The sequence below is a fragment of the Excalfactoria chinensis genome, chromosome 3 (assembly GCF_039878825.1).
Source record: "Excalfactoria chinensis isolate bCotChi1 chromosome 3, bCotChi1.hap2, whole genome shotgun sequence".
Lineage (NCBI taxonomy): Eukaryota > Metazoa > Chordata > Aves > Galliformes > Phasianidae > Excalfactoria > Excalfactoria chinensis.
This window is the reverse complement of record NC_092827.1, coordinates 97,686,205-97,710,059: the sequence shown is the minus strand read 5'-3', so window position 1 is coordinate 97,710,059 and position 23,855 is coordinate 97,686,205. Positions and strand designations below refer to the sequence as shown.

General features: G+C 49.4%; 1 protein-coding gene across 2 annotated transcripts in view; it reads left to right on the top strand.

Moving 5' to 3' along the window:
* SERTAD2 (SERTA domain containing 2) overlaps positions 1 to 23,855 on the top strand; it is a 74,312-nt gene that overhangs the window by 44,035 nt on the left and 6,422 nt on the right. Inside the window, exon 1 of one of the 2 annotated variants that reach the window (XM_072333389.1) lies at positions 11,604 to 11,804. The exons of the other annotated variant lie outside the window; for it this stretch is intronic. The gene's annotated coding sequence lies outside the window, so the exon portion shown is untranslated. Of the gene's footprint in view, positions 1 to 11,603; positions 11,805 to 23,855 lie in introns of those variants that run through there. 2 annotated transcript variants of the gene reach the window in all.

The following is a 23,855-nucleotide window of genomic DNA, read 5'->3' as shown; positions in this document are numbered from 1 at the left end:
GCGTTTCTTCAATTTGCGAAATGAGATGGTGCTGTCTGCTGAAATGACAGTCTATTGCTTGCTTTGCCTGACCGTTACCACAGCCCCAGGAGCTGCCCTCCTCATTCAGAGCACCCAGAGCCCTAGCAGCAGCCTGGGGGGGTGACCCAGTTCCTCCCCGTCGTGGCCCAGCCAGCGGTCAGTGAGCAAGGAGGAGACTAAGCCGTCTCCTTGGGCAGGCGGGGAATTTACTCTCTGCTCTGGCTTGCTCATCCTGGTCATGACTGAGGGGGTCAGCAACCAGAGTCTGCCTAGCTAGTGGTTTCTGCATGCTGGGGAGCCTCTCAGGTATTTCATGGTGACAAAGAGGGGCTGGACATTTCCTCATAGCTTACTGTGGAGCTCTGTGGTGACGGCAGCCCTATCTGTGGTTGTATTTCCAATGTTGAAGAGCCTTCTAGCTTTTGCTGCTGATTCTTTCCTGGTGTCATTGCCTGGGGATTAAGGAAGTCATGCAGATCACTAAGGTCTGCTAGGAGGAGTCTGCAGTGACTCACTTCTGACTGGGGACTTCTGCTAGGGGAGAAGCACAGTTGACTTGTTTTTCTTTTGAGTTTTCTTTTCCATCAAAACTTAGTTCCACGCCGAAGGTGAGAACTGAAGGTAATGCTAACACTTTTTAAACCGCGTGTTAAAGCACTGAAAACAGAGACCTTTTCTCTTCAGATAACTACTGCATCTCAGTTTTTGAGATTCAGTTTGAATGCCAGTGAGATTGATCATATAAAAAGCCCGTGTTTCACTTTGTTCAGGCTTGGCCTAATACCTCAAACACACAGAGCTTAGGTTAGGAGCAGCCTGAAGGATGGCAGTGGGACACGTTGCATCTCCCCGGACATGTCAGTGCGCTCAGATGGCTGCATCAGGACACAGGACAGTGAGTGGTCACTACGAGGTGGCTGTGGGGCTGGCTGGGGAGGCACTAGCCTTCACAAACCAGTAATTATAGCTTAACATGTCAGTCATCTTTTTAGCATGAATGTGCATGATATTCCCAGTGTAAGACACTGCTGCTTTTAACAGGTTAGGTGAGATGATTCAGGACTGATACAGCTACTGCAACGATTGGGTAGTGTACGTCCTATTATTATTCACTCCTTGTGGATGTTAGACAGCTTTCTAACAATTCATGGTATCTCTCAAGCTCCCATCCCTTTCTCTTTCTTATATATATTTTTTAATTTTATTATTATTATTATTCAAATTCCTGCTGTACACATCCCCCAAGGAGGTGGGAGGGTGGGTTGGTGGGAGATGACTTGGCTTTGTTGGAACTTCACTTAATGCAGGGTGGGGGCAGAGAAAATGAAGCTAAATTACGCAGATCCTGAAGGCACAGCAAGTGTGCTACATCACTTGTGAGCATGACTAGAACTGAAAATGAATCACAGCCTTGTTAGACGCTGTATGTGTCAGTGCATGTGGGCAGAAACATCGTTCAGTGAGAGGGAGAAAAAGACAGAGGGAGAGACTGAATCTTTTAAAGTGTGCTGGTCCCACTGAAGTGTAAGTAGTATTTAATCTAATGGGTGATATCAGGGAAGTGGTGGGACAGCTTCTGTAGGATGCGTTCTTACATTGATATTTCTTCCTTTCTGAACATTCAGCAGGAGTCTGGACCTCTCAGCAGTGGCATCCGAAGTTTTTTTCTAAACCAGAAAATGCCACAACTGCAAGTTCAGATTTGTACATGCTTTTGAGTTTGTAATACAACCACCAAGATTTATTTTGGGGTGAGATTTGAATGGGGAGTTGCTTCAGCCTGAGAGTACATTTCGCATTAGGAAGCAAATTTGATGTGCTCTTCCTGTAGACTTTTGACGGTGCACACGCACACAAATACACTGGCACACCCATGTGCATGTCAAGCTATTTTTCCATATTCCTGTTAAAAAAAAATAATAATAAAAATCTCCATTCTGGATCTGTAATCTCAACTCTTGCAGCTGTGTAATTTGAAAAGGGCTCATCTCCAAAGTGGAAACTGGTTTTGCAGTTAGGCCATATAGGAAAAGGGCTATGGCAGGTGACTCGAATGGAAAGCTACTGGGATCAGCTGGCCTCTAAAATCTGCTATGTGTGTTTTTACTCCAGTAGATGCTTAACACAAATGATAGCAATGTTCCTCAAGATGCATTCGTGCCTTCTGCCGGGACCTATCTGTGCCAGCAAGTAAACAATCATCATCTTAAAATTCCTTACTTGGACACCCAAACACTTTTTTGGAGCCAGAAGGAGTAAATCAGTGTATTCCTTCACAGATTTTGGCTTTGCATTTCTGTATGTTGTGCCTAGTCCTGCAGCCCTTTCTTTCCCTCTTACTTCTCCAGTACGGCAAATGAATGTGTTCATGGACAATGGATCAGATTGCTAGGTGCTTCTGTCCTCTGGTCTGATCCTGCCAGTTCTGTACGCAGACTCTTCTGTTTCTTCTGGTTTTGAGGTGCTGAGCACTCATACCAGGTGGGAGAACCTGGCTCAAGTCTGCAGTGTGCATTATGCATGCTTTGAAGTTGTTCTCCTCCACAAAGGGAGCGATCTTCCCTTCCTAGGAAACACAGCAGTTCCAGTCTCTCTGAGGATGGAAAGGGGACTTTATCCACTTTATTCAAGCCTGAAATCATCTTTGCTCAGGGTGAGCCAGAAGCTATGGGAAGATAGAGATGCATTTCCCAAATGACACCTCATGGAAGAGGCTGGTTGTTGACAGCACCAAACCACTAATGAAAACTTTAAGGAATTAAAAAAATAACAAGGAAACGCCAAACAAACAGAAGCAAAACAACAGATTTTTAAAGGTTTCCCTCACTACCCTGTTACAAGACTATAAAGCTATTTGTGAGGTAGGTATTGTGGGCACCGCAGACTAGACAGGCTCCATTGAAAGCAAAGTTGCTACTTCGCAGCCCGAAGTTTAACAAGAACAAACTTGTGTTTGTTTGTTTGTTTTTTAATTATTATTTTTTTTCCTCTTCTCCTGTTTATGTGCTCTTAGTTTCTCATCCATCCAGTGCTAGTATGGCTACATTTCTTGTTGATTGGAAGCTTGTTCTCTTCCAAGCTGGTCCATGCTGCTTAGTTCCCAGCCTACTTTCCAGTATCTCCTACAGACTTTTTATCCTAGTCACCCTTCTGCCTGAATCCACACTGGATAGGAGCTCTTCTTTCAGTGGGAAACCCGTTGTCCTGTCTGTCTGACATGCGCACTGAAGGCAGGAGCAACCCATCAGCCCAGGTGAGTTAATGTGAGCTGCAGAAACTCCAGGAATCCTGAAGTGATGGCTGAAAGTGCTTTCTCTGTGAAGCACAGCCTGTGCTGCCTGCTGCCCATGGCACTTGCTTTGTGGCACATTTGGATCCTAGTGCCAGGCTCTTCTGCTGGATTTAAGAAGAAGGCAGGTGGTCTTTGCCAGTAATGCTCACACGCACTGGCCCGTGACATCTGGTATGGTTAAAAGCTGATGACTGTAGACACTAGCAGGAGTTTAAAAATAAGCAGCTAGAGATGTGTGGCTTCTCCTTTATCCCCCTCCCCACAGACCAGGTGCTCTGTACTTTCTGAACACAGTGGTTTCTGAACGTTAAGAAGCACGTAAACTGTCTCCAGCTGAAGACGCAGCGCTGCACCTCCCTCTGCACCAACGCAGTAAATAAGAAGAGAAAGAAAGAAAGAAAAAACACCATCCGTAACTCTTGAAAATCCTGGTCATCATGCGGCATTCCTAGAATGTCCTTACTGACTGCACAGAATGGGAGTAGTCTGTGATTTTCTGACTCCTTGATGCGACCGCTTTGGGAGAAACACAAGGAAGGGACCCAGATTTGCGACAAGAAAAAGGTTTTATTTACTTATAGCAAGAACATGTTCCGAAGAGTAAAGATTTGAGACTTAATGTGCATGGAACAAAAGGCCGTTGTGTGTTATGTACAAGAGTTGCTGAGAGTTTGTATTCTGCCCTTCTTTTTTTTTTTTTCTGTGGGAGTTATTTCCTGTTGTTGACTAGAGTTCTTTATTTAGAACCACCTAGCTACTGAGTGATGGCTAGCTCGCAGAGAGAAAGAGTGTGATTAAAACTTTCTAAGGCACATTTCGACATCTTCTCACTTACATTAATTTGTGGTGGACCTTGGCTAGATAAAAGTTCAGAACAACAAATGCATTTTCCACTTGTTATCAGCCATGACGGCTAACAGAAACATGCTGGGGGACTGAGGGCTTTCCCCTGAAAGTCTCATGGAAGATGGTGTTTCAGTAACAAACGTGGCTTGTTGTGGTTTGAAAACCAAAACAAAGCCACCGAACTCCTGGTCTCCTTCCTCCCTGCCAAGGTAACGATGTGGCATTTTGAAGGGGCCGCTCCTGATGGAGCCCACTGTTAGGGCAGGAGTACAACAAGCACTTGCATGTTCCCAGTTACACTGACAAGAAAGGGTTTCCTTTGCTGAGTGCTGAGTGCAGAAAGAAGAGGCTTTTGGCTGCTGACCTGCATGGGAACGCCATTTGTGTACGTGTGTCGAGTCAAATTATCAGCAATTTGACATACATTTCACTTCTTCTTTTGCTCCAGTGGCATGGGTTCAGCTAAGGAAAGTGAGCAGAAGAACAGGTTGAAAAAGAAGTTTTTACCTAAAGGTTAACAATACCAGGCTATAAATGTGGATATGCAAGCAAAGTGACTGAAGTCACTGACTTTTTGTTTAGCAGGAATCATGCTAGGAATGTCCCCTGGGTGTGGATAGTTAGCAAATGCCCTGGGGCATGAGATAGCAGATGGACAGTCACCCCTGCTGGACCAGACTGAGGATCTCTCCCAGGTTTTGACTTCTGTTTGGCTCTTGCAAGCAGGCTGGTGCCTTTCTGGGAAATAACAGGCAGCTCCTGCTGCTGCACACAAGTTGTGGGACAGGAGCAATGCACCCTGATAGCAGTTCACATCCTTCCTCCTGCAAATAAAACTGATGGAAGCTAGCTAGGAAAGCTGGGGCTCTGCAGGAAAGGGAATCTCTCTGATGGAGAGGACTTTGGGAGCCTTCTGTCCATCCCCTTGTGCTGGCTGGGAAAGGAAGTGGCTGTCTCAGCTGTTGTGTGGACTTCATGGAGCAGCATGGCCCATGCAGCACCAGCTTTCCCAGCTCTCTTCCATCCTGCCTGTAGCGTGGCTTCTTTCTTCCTTCAAATGCTGTCAGATGCTGTGGGAGGAGAGAGATGGGGGTAAGCAGGCAGGAGAGCTGCCTCACCCTTCTCCCAGGGCCAGACTTGAGAACGTTGGCTCTCTGAAGTCTCTTTGGGAAGAGGGAGAGGGCAAGTGGGAGCTATGAGAAGATGAACAAAGTAGTGATAAATGGTGGATCTTTGGCTTTCTTCTTTGTCCTGGTGACATACCACGAGAACTGGGTAGGGTTTGCAAAGCTTTCATCTATCTTTACTTTGGAATATGGAGTAGGTGCGACCTCTCTTAGCCTTTAGCTGATGATCACAACATGAAGAGCTTCCTTCAAAGTAAGAGTGTAAAAAAGGTTTGGAGAGAACATAACTGAACCTGTGCAGTTCCCTTTCTCTTTAACCAGCTAACATCTGCCCATTGCAGGGATGGTTTTAGGCAAGGCTGAGAAGTTCAGGCTTCGCCCACAGTCTGTTTATGTGCGCATACAATATGGGATTTGCTGACTCTAAGTGGTGCTGGTAAGGGAACTGAGGGAATGCAGAGAGAGCAAATGAATCATTTCCACAGCCATGGTCAGTACAAGCATCCTATATGCCCATTCCCTCTTTTTACAACCTTGTTTTTAGCACGTGATTAATGAATTCACACATTCTCTGAAGGGTTAAAACAGAAAAATTTGTGCATTCATTGCACTGACTCAATGAGTTCAGTTCTAGATGGTCTTGGTTTATTCGGAGTGGGACAGAACAGCGGTGGGAGTTTATGCTACATTTGATGTTCTTGTGATAGTTGGTTGGTTGTTTTTATTTTACTGGCTTCTTTTTCTTCTCATCTAAATTTGGCTCTGCAGATTCAACTGTTTTATTGGGGTTTGGGGTTTTTCTAGAAGAAGTTGTGTAGGTCACTCACTGCCTAAAATTAGACCCCTAGAAGGCTGTCTGTCTGAAAGGAGTTCAGATTATCATCATCTGTGAAGAATTTTGCACCTGGGACAGTGGGAGGATTTATTGTTGCAAATTGGGATCACCCTGAAAATCCCCGTATCTCACTTGGTAAACATTGCTGAGTCTAGTGGTTCTGCAAAGCCAATTGGAAACAACATGCCCAAGCTTTCCAAGTGGTGTAGGAGCTTAATGTGCTGTGCCCATCCTGCCAGCAGAAGCTGCTGGAGAATAGGTGCATCTGATTGGATGTCAGTGTACTGACTTGTGTTTTCATATAAGTAAGGGCTGAAATGTGTTTTTCTTTTTTTTCCCTCAGTAATGCATCCGAGCACAAGCATATTATTCTCTAGTGACATGGTTTTAAGTGCTGTGTAAGGTTTGCGGTACTACATCATCCTGCATCAACACTGTAGCTACGATACCATTTAGCTTGTACCATTGCAGCCTCAGACACCCCAATACTGCTGCATTGCTCTTTAATGCCACACATCTGAGCAGGAACATTCACGTCTGTAAGCCTCATCACCTGCTGGTGGCCCCATTTGGTCTGTCAAGCCTTCGGCATTGCAGCAAGCTTGAGTAGTGCTAAACATATTCCAGCGTGCCTATGCAGACAGGCCTCTTCCAGGTTCCAGGTGTGTTTAAGAAGACAGCAGGGTATGTCTGCACTCCAGAGATGCACGGCTCCATGCAGAGCTTGGCTTCTGAAAAGGAGCTGCCATGTGCTAAGCCAGGTTGGAGGAGTTGTTGTCCTGTGAGGAATGGGGAGCAGAGCGTCCATCAGCATAACAGACGTGGTGGCACCCTTTGTGCTAATGAGGCACACGTGTGGCTCTCATGTTTGTCAGCCCTGTGTTGTGCAGGTTTTCAGGATCAGGTTGGGATTGTGCAGGAGACTAGTGGGTGGCCTAAGGCTTCTGGCTTGATTTCAGTGACATCTGTTTACATCAGTGGTTAATTAAACCCGAAGACCGGCCATCTCTCTGTGTTTTCCCCCCTTGCTTCTGTGTTGTTGTTGTTTTCCTTTATTTAAAGCATTCCCTTGTGGTTGCAAAACAGAGCTTTTGGTTCTATCTGTGGATTTTTTTTCTCTTAATGTACTGGCCCCCAGTATTAAATGAGAATCAGAGTATCGACCTAGCCTGTCTTCAAAGAAGTGACTAAGTGTTCCAGAAGAGAATGGCTTGTGCCTTGGAGAGGGGCTGCAGAGTGAGCACTGAAAGGAGAAATAAAAACGCAGCATTTCACAGCCCCGGATTGTTTAAAACTTAACACAATGTGAAGCACAGTCCACTGCATCTCCAGAAGCGTGAGTGCAGAGCAGGGACTGACTGAGGATCCTGTGTGCTGTACAGCTTTGGTGTGAACAGCACGGCCTGGCTCACCAGAGATTCAGCCTGAACAGAATATGGGAGAGAACAAGGATGTCTGTGAGAAGGCAGAAAGATACGTGAGTACCCGGTGATGGCAGGCAGGCGGTGCACACTTTGTCAGGGGATGGAGCTTTTCAGCTGGAGCGATGATGATGCAGACCAGCAGTCTCCGGAGCACTGGGAGTGCGCAGGGAATTACAGAGGGAGGGAGTCATCTCAGTGCACGAGGAATGCAGCAAAACCTCCTCTGACTAAGCCAGCTAATGCACGTTGCTGGGTTGTTGTTTTTTTTTCCTTTCCTGATAATCCAGTTCCATAATATTTCCTTCATAATTCAATACGTGAAGAGTAGCAGCCCTTTTGCAAAGCGTTCAAATCACCAAGTCTCACTTTCAGACAAAACCTTGCCCTTCTTGTCCTTGAAATGCTCTGGGGATTTTTACCAGGTACAGCTTCTTCACTTAACGTCTTGTTTGTTGCTTTTATTTTCATTCCTCAATGAACTCACCATGCGGCACAGCCCTTGGTCCTGCCAAGCCCCAGCTTTACAATAGTAGACTCTAAAGGCCTGATCCTGTGCCGCTCGAAGCCACAAGCAGATTTTGGGAACAGACATTGGCATTGAAATCTGCAGCAAGTCTTAGAATAAGCACGTGGAGGAGGTTAGTTGTGCTCACAACATTGATTCATGAGCTCCACGGTTTTCGCATCTCTGTTCATTTTACCTAAGTAAGACCAACTGCCCAGTTGGACATGTAATATATGATACTGCATTAGAACTAAGGCTGCATTTGGTCGCACTCATTAATTAAACTGATTTCTCCTGTAGTTGTGTTTTTTGTTGGGTTTTTTTTTTCCTAGAGAACTGACATAGAATGATAATTAAGCATATTATGCATTCTAGGGAATGGTGTTTCTCCTCCTGCCACGGGAACATGAGAGGAGAAAAACAGGAACTAAAGCAGAAAATCTTAAGAAGAAGTAAAAAAGAAAAAGCTAAAATTGGAGTGAGAAGGGGGAGCGTTCCTTCCTTCTGTTTCAACTCTGTGCCTTGGGACGTGCATGGCAGCCTTGTTACAGTGGATGAGTTGCACCAGCAGGGAAAAAAAAAACAGAAGCCAACTGAAATCTAAAGCAAAGCAACACGGCTTTCCACAGGTGCAGCTCAGCTCCCTGGTGATGTGTGACTGCAGTAATGCAGCACTCTAATTTCTCTTATTTATTTTCTGAGATGATAGCTTTTATTTGCAGCTGACCCTTGCTTAAGAAAACCATTAGTGCTCCAGTTTCACTGCTGCTGCTGCTGAGCATCTCTCCCTGCTGCTCCAGTGCTGTTGCTGTTGTCATTGCCTGCCCATGGCTCCCTCCGGAAGGCCACGATTGACTCTGAGCTGGCCTCAGCGGGGATGTCTTGAGGCTTTGTGACAGTTAATGATGTTTAATTCACGCCTTGGCTTGTGGGTTTAGAATTGTGGAATCAGAGGATGGCCTGGGTTGAAAAGGGCCACAGTGAACATCCAGTTTCAACCCCCCTGCTATGTGCAGGGTCACCAACCACCAGACCAGGCTGCCCAGAGCCACATCCAGCCTGGCCTTGAATGTCTCCAGGAATGGGGCATCCACGTTAGGCAACCTGTTCCAGTGCGTCACCACCCTCTGAGTGGTTCTTCCACATGGGACCTGTACTGCACAATGGACAGCACTGCACCAGTGGGACAAGCACCCTTGGCTGTAGGGAGGCCCCTAGGTATGGTTTTCCCAAGTTATCGGTGCTGGTAGGGTCTTACTTTGCAAGAAGTTGCCTGTTGGAGAGCAGTGTTAGATGCTTCTCTATCACCCCTATGTGTGCTAATGCCAAAGCATCCAGGGAGGGAGTTAAGCTGTTTTGTCCTCACAATTACCTTGTGAAACCCTTGTAGCATTAACATGCACTGCAATTAGAAAGGCCTGGGATGCAATTAGAAAACGAGGAAACAGTTCACTGTCTTGCTTTTTGCTTCTTTCTTTCTTTCTTTCTTACTTACTTACTTACTTATGGGATACTGACGATTGCCCGTTTCCTAATTAGCACTCATGTTGATAGCCAGAGATTACCTGGCCATCTGTAATATTTCTAATGAATTGCTCTAGGAAGTCTGGTGTCTGTTATCCCCTCCCAATCTTTGATTTGTCTGTTAATTGATTTATGCTTAATACAGGATGGCTTTTGAATGATCTGAAGGAGACCTGGCCTGGTTCAGGCAGACTTTGACTGTCAGTTCTCAAACACATCGCTGTGTTTGGGCTGTGCCTGTGGCCCGTGTCAGGTCAGAACCCAGCAGAGAAACACAATTTGGTTCCTTCTCTTGTAGTTTGTACCCTCTTGTGTGAGCAGCTCAGTGGTCTGCCCCTTGCAGGCATGGACGCTTTTCCCCCAGCTCTTGTGGTTTCTGAGAGTCTCCGCCAACTCACTTCCCTGCCCAACATTTGATGGCTCAGACACAGGCTGTTTCCACGCTCACTGACATGTTTGGGCAAATTGCTGGGCCTTGCAGACACCTCCTGACCAGATTGTTTGCGGAGCTGAACTTCCCAGCCAGGAAGGTCTCCTGAAACCCCACTGCAGGCCATGGGGAGTTGCAGTCAGCAATAGGATTGTTCACTGTGTGTTGCCTTACCTCATCCTGGAGGAGGATGCAGCAAAGAGTAGGCAGGAACTCCCAACTGGATCGATCCGCGTTGTGACCTATGCTCATCTGAGTGTGCTGCTGAGCGTGGATGCAGGTTGTACTCATTGTGTTGGGAGGAATGATCTGAGTTACAGTGTGACTATAAACTCCTGCCAACAAAGGCCCAGGGGAGTTACAGTAGGAAACAGAAGGGGCGGCGAGTTTTCTCTTAGGCTAGCGTAAAATTGGAGCAACCTAGCAAAGTCACAAGTGCTCACAGCTCACACTTCGGTAAAGGTTTGGGCCTTTTGCTGCCAAGTATTACACGGCAAGACTGAGGCCTCGCATGTCAGAGTGGAGCCCAGCTGCTTATTTAGCAAATGTTTGTGGTTATGCCTACAGTCCTGGTGATAGCATGCACACACCCAGGCACGGCGGCCGTAAGCCTGCTGTGGACTTTGAGCTCCAGAAGGCAGGCGCTGCTTGGCTGGATGCATCCCCAGCATGGCTCCATGCAGCCAGATCCCACTATGGTACACGTCCAGAGCAACTCCCAAAACGAATGGGGGAAGATCCATACAGCCCTTATCGGAACTTGCTGCCTCTGCTGGCTGCACTCAAGGGAGTGGGGAAAAATGTAGCATTGTAATGGATGAGCAAAGGGCTCAGGATTTACGTGACTGTAACTACAGAAGGTTTAATTCTGCTCTTAAACATGCCAAGGAGAACTCAGAGCCATCGCTGCAGTTGCCCCCCCCCAACTCAGCAGTTCATTTATTTACTGTCTTTTGATAATGCTGACGATAGTTTTAGAGGTCCTGCGTGCTGAATTTCTGCACCTGCCTGCTGGGAGGTACCCAGCCAGGGGAAATCCTGCTTTTCATTTCTGCTGCCTGCTGTTCGAGTTGCTTACCAGGGACAGAACTCTGAGAAGAGGTGAGATGGGGCCACGCTCATGGCGTCAGTGGTAGGAAATAGCAGCCTCAGTGCTTTAAACCCCGGCTGCATGGGGTCCCTTCAGTTGTCAATTTAAGGGCATAATACAGGTTAAAGTGATCTTTATTTGTGTGCAAACACCGTTCTTTTCAGCCTCCCGCTTGGAAATGGAACTCTGTCTCTAGGTCGGCCTTCAGCTCAATTGATCCCAAATCGTGACGGGACCTTCAGAGCCCAATGCCTGAGCCATAGTAAGGACTACGCATCGCCTTTACGGCAGCTCTTCCAGTTCTATCGGCCCCGAGTCCGAGCGCTGGAGCGTTGCCGCCGAGGCTGCGGGTCGGGCACGGACACGCGTGGGGGAGGACGAGGAGGAGGAGGAGGAAGGAGGGAGGCGGGGGAGGAAGGCCGGGGTGAGGCGGGGCCGTGACGCGGGCCGGAGGGCGAGGAGCTCGCCGGAGCCGCCCCTGGCGTCAGCGCTGGCGGCAAGGGCTGGAGCCGGGGCTGCTCCCGCCTCCTCCCTCCTCCTCCTCCTCCATTGTATAATGCTGCGTGATCGCCGAGCGGAGGCTTAAATCCTCCTCCTCCTCTTCCTCCTCCTCCGCACCCCGGCGCAGCGCGGGAGCGCCATATGGAGCTGCTGTGAGGGGCGAGAGCCGGCGCCCCGCGTGCTCGAGTTGCCGGCTGGAGCCGCATGTGGTGAGCGAGGAGGGGTCTGGGGGCGGCGGGGGCGGCCCCTGGGGCTGCGTGCTGCCGGCGGCGTGTCCCTGCTGCAGCCCCCTCGGAGCCGTGCCGTGCGGAGCCGAGAGCCGTTCTCCGGCCGGAGAGAAGCGCGGGGCAGGTGCGCGAGGCTCCGTGCACTTTTAATCGATAAAAAGTACGCCGCATCCCGCTGCGAGCGACCGCGGCGCGTCCTAACAGCCCGAGGGGTGCAGCCTCGCCGGGAGCGAGCGGGGAGAGCTGGGCGCTGGGGGCACCGCGGGGTGGCGGCGGGCGAGCAGGGGGACGTGGGAGCTTCTGCCGCACCGAAGCGAGGCTGACATATGGCCGGGCATGCCTGCACCCCTCCTGGGCTGCGGTAGGGCAGAGGATTAGCGGGGCTTCCCCCCACGCTCCCTGATAGCTCAGGCAGGAGGAGCGGGAGGTTGGGGGGGAGGTTGTGGACAGGGGTTGTTCGGCTTTAGAAAGCGGTGTGTTCATTGTGGCTTCCTGCGGGGAGGCGGCGGGGGTGGGGGGCGGCTCTCGGAGCAAAATCTTTCTTGGCGGTGCCCCTCTCGTTCGGGGTGTTCGCTGCCTCGCTCGTGTCGGTGTGGAAGGACGAGCTCTCTTTAAGCACAGAAATGGGAGTGCAGTTACCTGCTGTTATTTCTTTGCGTTTTCTCAAGCTCATCTGGAAAACTCCGGGACACTTGTGTTGGAAATCTGTGGGGAGGTTCAAGGGCTGTCCTTTAAGCCCCCCCCCTCTGGCTAATTGGCAGTGACACGGCTGTAACGTGAAACGAACGTGCCCGTTTCACCTGCTGGCCCCCTCACCCGACTCGGGGCACGGCATGTCACGGCTCTCTATGGCAGCCCGTGCTCAGACAAGTGCAAACTCCTTGCTTAGGGAAGCGCAGGCTTCCCCAGCCGGTGCTCGGGGACAGCACGGTGGCTGTCTGTGCCGTCGCCGGGTGCTGGATTTGGTCGCTGCAGGACGTGCCATTGCTCGAACAATGGTGGTAGAGGGCTCGGCTGCCCCCTAACATCAGCTTTCTGCTGCGTCTCGAGCGAACGCTTCCTATCGGTGTGAGTTGAGAAGGCAGTCCCTGCCTTTCTAATCCCACTTGTAGTGGCTCACCTGCATAAAATACTGCCTCCAAATGCATTGGAGGTGCCCCTAAGAGCAGGGCAAGCGTTGGTTATTCCATATATCGCCTTAGAAATGAAGCAGTTGGTTAGGCAGGGTGAGTTACAAGTTGCCTTTTCTGCCTGAAGTTAAAATGCACGCCTTTCCACATAAGAAGCTGGTATCTTTGGAATCTGATTTAACGTAATGAGCTCGTGGTGGTGTTGGAGATAGGAGGAGGATGAGCAATTTGTGCTGCCAGATAGGTATATTCGAGCACGTCCTAGGGAGCTCTTCCATTGTCCAGGCAAGTACTGCAGCATCTAACATAACAGCTGGAAATCTTCCTCCTTTCGTGACTGCTCCTACTTTCATTTCAGTTGGTAGTAAAAGCCGCCCACTCCTTCTGGGCAGGATCTGGATTGGGCTGCTAACAAACGAAGCCAGGCTTTGTGCATATAAAACCTGACTTGGAGTTTTTGCGTTGGGCTGATTTCTTTTTCACTGAAGCTGATTAAAAACAAACAAGGAACTTGCTAACCGTAAGTGCTTCAGGTTTTGTCTGAAGTAGTCTTAAAGAGCATTAAACACGTCTGTAGGTGCTGATTTATTCAGAAGTGTGATTGGATTCCTTTATACACCTGCTGTGTTTTTATGGAAAAGATGGAATGATGGCACCGTTTCTCAGTGTTTTGGTGAAAATGATAGCTTAAATAATCCAAGCATTCCAGTCCTCTGCCTGAGAGGCACCGAGGAGTTTAAGGCCATGTATTACTACCAAGGAAGCCCTCAAATTCGATACATTCAGGAACTTTGACTTCTTTCACGCTGATGTAAAACACTCCTGGCACGGTTCTTCTCCACGAGCGCTCGCACCAGACAGGTGATCCAAAATGCTTGTGACTATTTCTGCTTTTATGTAACATCTTAAAGTGTAACCTGTCAAGCGGGGAGGAGGCGGTGCAAGTGCAAGTAGTTTGCTGGTGATCTGCTTTTTGTAAGGCAGCAGAGATGCACCTTCTCCCAAGCTGGCTGTGCGCAGGCGGCTCAGGAGGAGCCGGCTCTGGTTGCAGCAGCTCCTCAGCAAGCACACGCACCAATCAGTGCCAGCAACCGCGGCTTCCAGCTCCCAAGTCCAAAGATCAGGAGCGCACCGAAGGAGGGAGCAAGGTCCAGTTCGAATGGAGGCAGGCTGGCGGCACAGACCTTCAGCGTGGGTGAACCCCCTGCTCATGAACCGCGTGCAGCAGGTGGAATTGGCCGAGCTGAGAACGGCGCTGACTTCCTTCAGGGCCTGGCAGTGTCCATTGTCTGCCTTTTGGTTTCTGTCTGTAGGGCCGTGCTGCCTTGAAGAAGTGCCTGCTTTCTGTATGTGGAGAGGGACCCTCCGACACGTGGTAGTTCTTTAATTCTTCTACAAACAAAGTCAATCCTTGTGTTTGCTGTAGTGGAGGCTTCAGGTTGGTTGGTTGGTTTTTGTTTTTTTGGTTGGTTCAGCATCACCAACACAAACACTGAAAGAGAAAAAGAATAGAACAACAAAGCTGACTGTTGAACACAAGCAGGGAAAGCAAACCTTGTAAATGCAGCACCAACAGAGGTGTTGGGTGCCCTGGAGTGGAGCAGAAAGCTGAAAGCAGATGTGTGGCAGGGAGGTGGCAGGGGCTGTGTCCTCCCTGCTGCCACTACATGGAATAGAAACCATGCGGAGACACTGGCTGTCCTGAGTGTGTCAGATGCTCTGTCACCACGAGGAGGATGGGAGGAGCTGTGAAGGTGCACTTGACCCGTGGCTGGGAGATTCCTCCAGCTCAAAGGGGATCTCCTGCCTGGGGAAGAGCTGCTTTGAGGGCATTTCCCAGGGAGAGCTGGGACGGCCTCCACCATGGTACAGTGCGGGTCTAGGACTAGGACTACTAGGACTACTAGACTACTAGGAGTGGCTGGAAGCAGTGCTGAGGAGCCACAAAGCCACCAGAGAGCAAGTTTTTGCATCCTGCTTGTCCCTTCACTGCGGCCAGGGCTTGGCTAGCATGAGGGAGACAGCAGCCTAGCATGTAAGAGGAGCTGTGCATTATGGGGCCTTGTGTTAGGTGAGTTGCAGCTGTTATCCCCCAGTGAAGGGCCACATTCACTCCTCTGCCCTGCATGGTACAGAATGGCTGGTCTTGCCATACAACACCGTGCTTTTCAACCACCAGAACCCTTAAGTCTTTCTCTGCAGTGCTGCTCTCAATGAATTGGCTGCGCATGCTCTTTCCCTGGAGGTCTTCAAGGCCAGGTTGGACGGAGCCCTGGGCAACCTGGTCTAGTACCAGATCTTGGAGCTTGATGGCCCTGCCTGTGGCAGGGAGGTTGGAGCTTGATGATCCTTGGGGTCCCTTCCAGCCCAAGCCATTCTATGATGCTGTGACGTCTGAAATTGCTAACCTATATAACCCGGTCAGTGTCTTGACAAGTGGTGGGCTTAATGAGGAATTTCTCATTAAAATTACATCGGAATTGAGTTTGAAGTGGTGTTGAATGGAACGAGTTTGTGTGATTATTAGGAGCCAAAGCTTGTTTACCTTGCTTTTCACACCAGTAAGATTTCATCTGACAGCTTCTGCTTCCAGGGAAGTTTGAATACAAATGCCTCCCAGTATGTTAAGAACACAAAAAAAAAATAAAGTGCAAATGTGGGTTGTTTCCTTTCATGTTATTTTTTAAAACTGGGCTCTATATGGAAGTAGCAGAAGAAAGAAGTTCCTTTTTCAAAGGAACTCTGACTCGTTGTGAGGGCATAAGCTGGCCCAGAAGCTGGCTTGGGCGACGTGCAATGAGTCAAGCTGTTGTCTCACTCCCTGATCTCCCCCAGAACTCTGTGCCTCTGGAGCCTCGCTCCCCTCTGATGGAAATGTGACAACTATCAGCTCCTTCCTCAGCAGTCCCTGAGGTTCCCTGCGGAGCAGCCTGTAACTTCAGTCCTTTAAAACCTCCTGTCGTGCCAGGCAGGCGGTGAGGGCGAGCGAGCTGTGCTATAGAAAGAACCGCCCATGATTGGAGGTAAACTATGCGGATATATGTTGGGGTGGAGGTTGAAAGGACTTGGAGGGCATATTTGAAGCAAACCGTACAACTGCTACAGCAGGTCTGACTAGTTTCACATGCCTAAAGGCAGCTTTGTCTTCACTTCAGGTAGCTGCAAAATGAAGTTTTAAAACCTAATTCAGAAATACACCGTCATCTTCCGGCGCCTCCACAAACCCTTTACTCTTGGTGTGCTTTTACAGGCAGCCTTTCACTTGGGGAAGAAAGTGCTTTAATAGGTACACGTGCATGCATATCGTTTGCATATTTTTAAAAGACACATTTCATCAAGATAGGAGGCGGGCATGCATGCACAAACCACAGTGTTTTTTCAGCTAGTGGTAACGCTTTGCTTTATCTCCGCATGCAAGTGTACGTGTGTGCCAGTGAGAGAGAACTGTCTGCATGTGAGCACTTCCCGTGGCACGATGTGCTGCCAGTGGCTCCATGTGCCCATCCCCGTGCAGGAACAGTGACTCACGCTGCTGTGCTGCGCTGCTCTGCCGGCGGAGGGATTTTGACCGGGGCAGCTCTCATGCTGGCTGTCCCAGGGGTCTGATAACTTGCTTAGGTTCCCCTCCTGTGCTGGAGCACACGCTCTCTTTCACCTTCCTGCTCCATCTGGCTCTTTGGAGCAGCCCTTTCCTTCCCCTCCCCTAACTGAGGCATTACAAAATGCCTCGCAAAGGAACAGAGGCACTACCAAGTTGCTTGCATGCGTGCCTGTGTCACACAGCATTGAGCTTCCTCTTGCTTCTCCCCACTGCCAGTGCAGCTCAAATCATACATCTATGTGATGTGTGTGTGTCTTTGTCCGTTTAATTGTGGGGAAAAGTAGCATCATAACGTCTTGGGGGAGGTGAATGGGCTGCTCTGGTCAAATACAAAATGATGTTCAGGACTCTCAGTTTCAGTTTCCCCGTCTCCTTCTGTATTTTCCACTCCCGATTCCCAGAACGGGAATTGACTTTTCATTTGGCACTGAGTGACCTGTGGGAAGCACACTTTAAAGTACGGATTGAGTACATACACTGTTACAATATGCTGTTAGAAAAGCATCCCTGGATGAGCTGAGATGATTTACTTGAGAACTTCTGCATTCCTTCATACATTTCGGATGGTGCGGAGGCTGTTTGGAACGGCACCGCTTCGGTGCAGTCGTTTTCATCACGCAGTCCAACAGGTGCTGTGAAAAACCAAATCCCTTTCCTCTCTGCCTCTGGCTGCTGCGCGTTGAGAGCAGTTCAAGGCTGGCCAAAGTTCCTTTTATCAGTTCTCTGAGGGTTCCTTGGGCGGACATGAAAATGTTTCAACAAACGCAAGTGCTGCAGCGTGCCGGGCTGAAAGGCCACCGGTGAGACAACGTGATAATATCACTGAACGCTGTCTTAGCAAACTTTCGTGTCAAACTTTAACTTTCTTGTTGTTGTTCTCATTGGTGGAGAAACGTCCTGCAGTTTGACCGCCTCCCTGCAAGAGAACTGGGGGCCAGTGAGCACTTTTCACTGAATATCCCTGTTTGCAGGGCTGCGTTCCTTTATTGAAGCGACAGCGTTGAAAGCAACTCGAGTGCAGCACAGCAGCTTTACAGAGTGCCAAGGAAATGCCTCCTCTTCTAATCTTTGTTGGTTGTTTTTTTTTGCCTCTTTTAACTTTCAGTAGCAAGAAACGAGTTAACAAATGAAACCTGCAGGCCGGCAACTAAAATGACTTGTCATTGCTGGGATGTGCTTTGCATTTTGCAGCACACGTTCCTTTGGAGGTTTTTTTGCTCTTCCCCTCCCTCCCCCCGGTTCGCTGCTTTTCAGTTTGACTGTGATAATTTATTCAGCACTGTTTTCAGAGCAATAACCTACTTTTTGGCAATCCGTTCAGTTCTTTCTGCAGCAGTGTGGGTATTTTTTTCCCCCGTGCACTGATGAAGGGCCGAGGACAAGGGGGAAAAGCAAGCTATCTGTGGGGAAAAGGCCGCTGTGATACGCTCGAAAGCAAGGGCTCTAACCAAGCAATTATAAATACAGGCAGAAAACTCTCATTATCCACAAAGGGGTCTGGTCCCTCTTGGATGTGTGCGCAGCTCCCATTAACCTTTATGGGAATGTTACGCAGCCAGCAGAGATGGGTCTGCAGTATCCCATCCTTGCGCACACTAAAAATACCAGCTAGCCCATGACATGTGTGTGCCAATAGAGATGTCTTGTGGCGTACAGCACAGCATCACTGTGATCTATTGCTTCGAGTGGCGCTGCTGAGGAGGAAGGATGTGTTGGTTGTGCTGTTTCATCTTTCTCCCTTAGAGACTGACCGGTAGCATCGCGTTGTGTGATCTTAGTAGGAAAAAGGGAGCGTGCGTTTGGTAATCCGGGTCACTTTCTGGTGGCCGCAGTGGCACTTTCAGGTTGTTTCAAATTTGATTTACAAGGATCCTCTTCCCAGTCATGCTCTCGCTTTGCCCCGCAGGCTCTGGAGTGGGAAGAGGAGGAAGGTGGCTGATTTGTGGCTGAGCCAGGCCCTGGAGTTGCATACAGCCATCTTCATTGCTGCTGCTCTGCTGCTCCATGAGATGCCAGCCCTACTTCTCTCCGCATCCAGACCTTGGTGTGCCAGTGGGACTGGCAGCTGCTGGGCGAGGGGCCCCAGTGCCAGGAGCAGCACGGAGCAGGGGAGCGAGTGTGTGGAAGTACTGGAGTGCTTTTCAGGTGACTGCAAGCAGAGCCTACTGAGTCATCAGCTCATCCTGTAGTAGAGCCTGAGAAGCTGGCCTAACGTAGTGCCTGGTTTTATTTACTGTGGCTCTCATTTCCTACTACTGATGCCCAGGTGTGTTATGCAGATCCTCATCCTTCAGCTTTTGACACTGGCAGCAGCCAGAGCCGCTCAGCCTGCGTGCACCCAGTGCTGTATGACTTGATTTGTGCTTGGCAGGCCTGGCGGCTTCCTTAGGGCTGCCACGTGGAGCCTGAATTTGAGAAGAACCTTAGCCGGGCTCAGTGGAGCGGCTCTGCAAAATGTGGGGCTGCAGCAAGGCCTGTTCTGGGGTGGGGGGGCTGAATGGAGGGGTCTGTACAGAGGAGGGCATCATGCCCTGTGATCACCTGGAGCCATAGCTCCCAGTGGCAGTCCACCACCAAGGCGCACATCAAGCTGCTATGAGACATTTGCAGCAGACACATCTTCTGCTGGGCAATCCCTTTTTTTAGTAAACACTGCCGCCTTGTACGAGCATCAGAGCTGTTTTGGACACAGGTTTTCTAGCCTCAGAATGCAGCCTAGCAGCTCTACCTGCTCCCTGTGCTGAAACGAGCCGTCCTCATTGCTCATAGCTGGGCTGCAGTGCTCCCAGCTAACCTGTGTTGTCTTGTTCCCATCCTGCTTCTGCCAGGGCAGATTTTAATGGCTTAACGAGCTAACAAGTGCCCGTCTGATTTAAACTTGTATTAAGTTCTGCTACCCCGATAGAATTCTTAATATTATAAACACCCTTAATAACATGGCTATAATCTAGAAAACCTGCTCTCCTTTTTTCCAAACAATTACTTAATGAGGCAGTAATTTATCCTAAGCTATATTTATTGGAGCCTTATATTTATTGCAGCTTTATCGGACGCGCTCTGCTCGGTGCGTGCAGTTAGTCAAAAACACGAGAACCGCTCGGCTCCTTCCAAGAGAACAAGTTACATTTAGCAAACTGACAGCATTAGAAACTGTTTCCAATTTAATAGAAGCATATGTTTCCTGCAAGGCTTAACACGCTGCAGAATTGGAGATTGCCTTAGACTGCAGCTTTGCCTTCTTATTTTTTTTTAGCGCTGCTAGGAATGAGCTGGAAAGTGAAGGCAGAAGCGGTGCTTGCAAGTTGTGTTTCTGGTTGTTTTGCTCGCTTTTGTTTCCTTAGAGCCTTCTAACAGGGCCTGGGCAGGCTGAGAGCTTCACAAACTATCAAGAAAGTCGTGTGGGCGGCGCATGGAGAGCTGTGCTCCAAACGCAGTTTCTGATCATTAACAAACAGCCAGAGCTTGCTCTGCCCTCTGGGCCTCAAATAGTACAGTATGCAACAAGGGAGAGCAGGCAAGGCACGAGGATGGAAACAGTAGGATCAGATTACAGTTTCAAAATATCGCTGGAACACGTTGGCTGGCGTTACGCTATTGACTGCCTTTATAATTGCATTGCTTATTTGCTGGGGAAGGCTTCACCCTACTTTCTGATGAACGTGGATGTTCCTTCGGGGCCTGGGGGGCTCTGGGCTACCAGCACTGAAGTCAAACCACAGAGGGGGCTGCGCTCTAGAAACACGAGCATCCAAGCTTCTGCTGCCCCGTGCCAGCTTTCCTTGTGCTAAATGGTTCTTAGGCCAACCCCTGAGCGTTGCCCACCATGGCCGCCTTTATTTCCACTTCAGCCTGAGTCTGGAAAGGCCTCTCTCCCTTCCACAGCCTTCCAGGGTGGGTGGGTGGGTGCTGATGCTGAGCCTGCAGGGAGAGGGGAGAAATAGCTGCCACTGACAGCTACTGCTGGCACCAGCGGCCGTGTGCTGAAGGCTTGCAAACATGAAAGCAATTCCCTGTGCTCTCTGGAAGCACACAGCTACCCAGGAGGCCAATTTTTTAATACAGCTCTGAAGGAGAGTTTTGTAAGCGCTTATTAAACCTCACTCCGTTTAAAAAACAAAACAAAAACCCATCCAGAATTAATGTAAAATGTAAGTGTTGGGGAAAACAACCCTTGTAAATGAGAGAGCATGGTTCTGGAGGGGCACAAAGCCCAGCGCAGCTCTCTTCCCCCTACCCCTCTCATAGGGTTGGCCTTTGTGTCTTCTACTCACCTCTGCTGCTAAGAGCAGATCCTTACCCAGCAGCACTCGTCAGTAGCCCTCCCTTCAGCCAGCCGGCGCAGGCGCATTCAACTCAAACAAGTAAAATCTGCATCAGATCCTGAGAAGCAGCCTTGCAAAACAAACAAAAAAGCACACAAAAAACCACCCACACCAAAGCCCTGTCAGTGCACAAAGTGTGAGCCAGCTGCAGCGTGCTGAATGTAGCCGTGCGCTGCTGCATGGTACGTGCTGTACAGCTCCCTGGGATGCTGCCGTGCCAGGATTTAAAGACCACCATTGAAACTGTGGGGGGGATGGAGGTACCTGCCTCCCCAGCTCTCAGGGATGGATCCTTGGAAACCATGGGAGCTGGCTGTGGGTTCAGGTGACCTCTCAGGCTGGGCTGGGCAGCGCAGTGATACCTGTGGGGTGTGCACACCTCTGCTAGCACCGAGGAGCTGGCCCTCATCTTGCCAGTCCAACCCAGTTGGCACAAAAGACCTTTTTATTTCGGTTCTGCAGCTCTCGGTGCCAAACCCTGATCCTGCTGAAGGCTGTAACAAAACTCTCATTGACTACCGTGGCGCCAGGATACAGCCAACACAGCCCTCAAGGATGAGGAGCGAGGGATGGAGGAGAGGGAAATAATGCTCCATGCTCCAGACGTGGGGAGGTTGGCTGCCTGTATGCTCCGCAAGTTGGGTGTGCTCACCTTTGTGAGCAATGTGTTGCTGGTTCTAATAGCGAGCCTTGCCAAATTCATCTGCTCATCCTCGGCTGGCTGATGGGGCAGCAGCAATGTGAGTAGAAAAGCAACTTCTTGAAGACTGCGTCCCTCTCGGTGCCCAGTTCTTCTTTCTTTGTCTTCCTTCCCATCTGCCCAGTGAGCCGGGGAGCTTGTGGGCTGTGGGAGTGATTTCCAAGAAGAGCCCTCAGCCTCGAGAGGCATTTCAAACAAAGCTGTTAAAAACCTTGGCGAGTTAACATTAATCACCTTTCCCTCTCTTTTTTTCTTCTTTTCCGTTTCCCCCCCAATATATCCAGCGCTTCCCCATGCCAAACACCCAACTAACAATGACTTCTTTAGAGATAGCCCAGCAGTAACAAGGACTAACGGCGTAAACCAGCATCTCTGCCTCAATGTGTGCACCCTTCTCCCTGCAGAGCCCAGGGTTGGCCACCAGGCAGGCTGGGAGGCACAGGCAGACATCATATAAACTTTATCCTATGCGGCCAGTTCAAGCTGATGATCTCTTCTGCTGAGCCCCAACTGTATTTCCCCCCCAGCTCAGTCTGAAGAGCACCAATGGAAGGACACTAAGTGACACGCAAAGAAAGAATATATATATGTGACTTTTGTTTTTCAATTAAGAGAAGCCAGCTCCCAAACAATGCTAGCATTTCTCTGAGGCACGTGCTATCACCCTAAATGGGCATAAAAGCAAACGGCATCTTTCTCAGCAACAGTGGTTCAGCTTCTGGGTCTGTATCTTCCAGCTCTGGGGCCAACTGGTGGATAATGTTGGGGAAAATCTCCAACTCATTCCCCACCCTCCTTCCTTGGATAAATTCCTTTTTTTTTCCATGGTCTTTCTTCAGCTTTTTAGTTCCACACACCTAAGTAACGTTCAAAAACTAACTTGCATACCAAACCCCTGTCTCTGTTCCATAGGACTCCATCTTCCCGTGCTTGGAAGGGTGCAAAGCCAGCCTGCTCTCACCCCCAGTCTTTGCCTAGCTAACTCTCTATGTTCGGTGCCTTTGTCTTCCTGGCAGGAGCTCTGGCTGGAGAGGTTAGCAATGAGGGTTTTGTTGGAAATGTTTGAGCTTGCAGCTTGTCTTTATGGCATGCGATGCCTTAAGATGTGCAAAAGGGATCTCTCTAATGTAGGCATGAAGCTGCTGGTAGGAGGAGGTGGTTTGAACTGTAAAGAATAAACAGGCAGTCCGAAACTGCACAATTACAGAGATCCAGAGAAAACCTTGCAAGGCTCAAAGTGTGTCTGTTCTTACCAACTGCATCGCTTGGTCTGAAAAGATACGGCCTCCTTGCTTCTCTTGGAGTGAATAAAGTGGTTTATGGAAACTGGAGGAAAATGTTTTTACAATTCCCATTTGCATGCTGGAGGAGAAGGGAATAAAGTAGAACCCTACACAGCTGGGAGCGTAGCGGTGTTCATTTGAGTCCCCATCTGGGGGAGTAAAACCCTCCTGCTTGGGCTGCGGTCCTGCTTTGTGCCTTTAATAGTTAAATGCTTTTCAGAGAGCTTTTCTGGGGAGAACTGGAAGCCACACTGAAAACCCAGGGGGTTAAATTTTGAGTTTTCCTGGTCTGTTCTGTCTTTGCAAAGGACGAGCTTTGAACTAAGCTACGTGAAGATCGAGCGAGATGTGAAAGCATGACAGTCATACGTACAGGAAACCTTGAATCATTCTGAGCTTCCTGGAACACGACGTGGAGAGCTTATCGTTGTGTTTACTAATGATGATCCCATCGCTGCTGCCTGGCTTAGAAAATGTCCAGCAGTACCGGCACCTCCATCTTGGGCGCGTGCGACAGCAGCCGACTCATTGGGGTGCTTTAGAGATGTGTGCTGATGTTCCTGATGATACCATTTCATCATCCAGCGTAGGGAGCAGAGCACAGCCACTGCGATGGTGTTTTCTTTATCCTGGGGAAATAGGTTGGCTTTGTGCAGCAAATATTTTTATACATTCCTCTCGGAGCCTGACAAGCTTCAAAACTCTCGCAGTCCCCGAGCCATTAACAGATCTCTCTTTAAATAGATAGAGCGTTGCGGATGGAACGTCGGTATGTCTGTAGGACAGAGTCTGTCTTTTTTCAGGGGAGGAGTGAGTAGGAAGGGGTGGGAAGCTGCTGGCCCTCCCTGTGACCCACAGCTCCTTTAGCGCATGCTGGAGCCCGGTAGGACTTGGGATTCGTGCTGGCCTCCAGCTCCCGTTCTTGCCGTATTTGTCGGAAGTCACAGGAGGCGTGTTGGCCGTGAATATTTGAACAGGAGATCCTCCCCAGCATCCC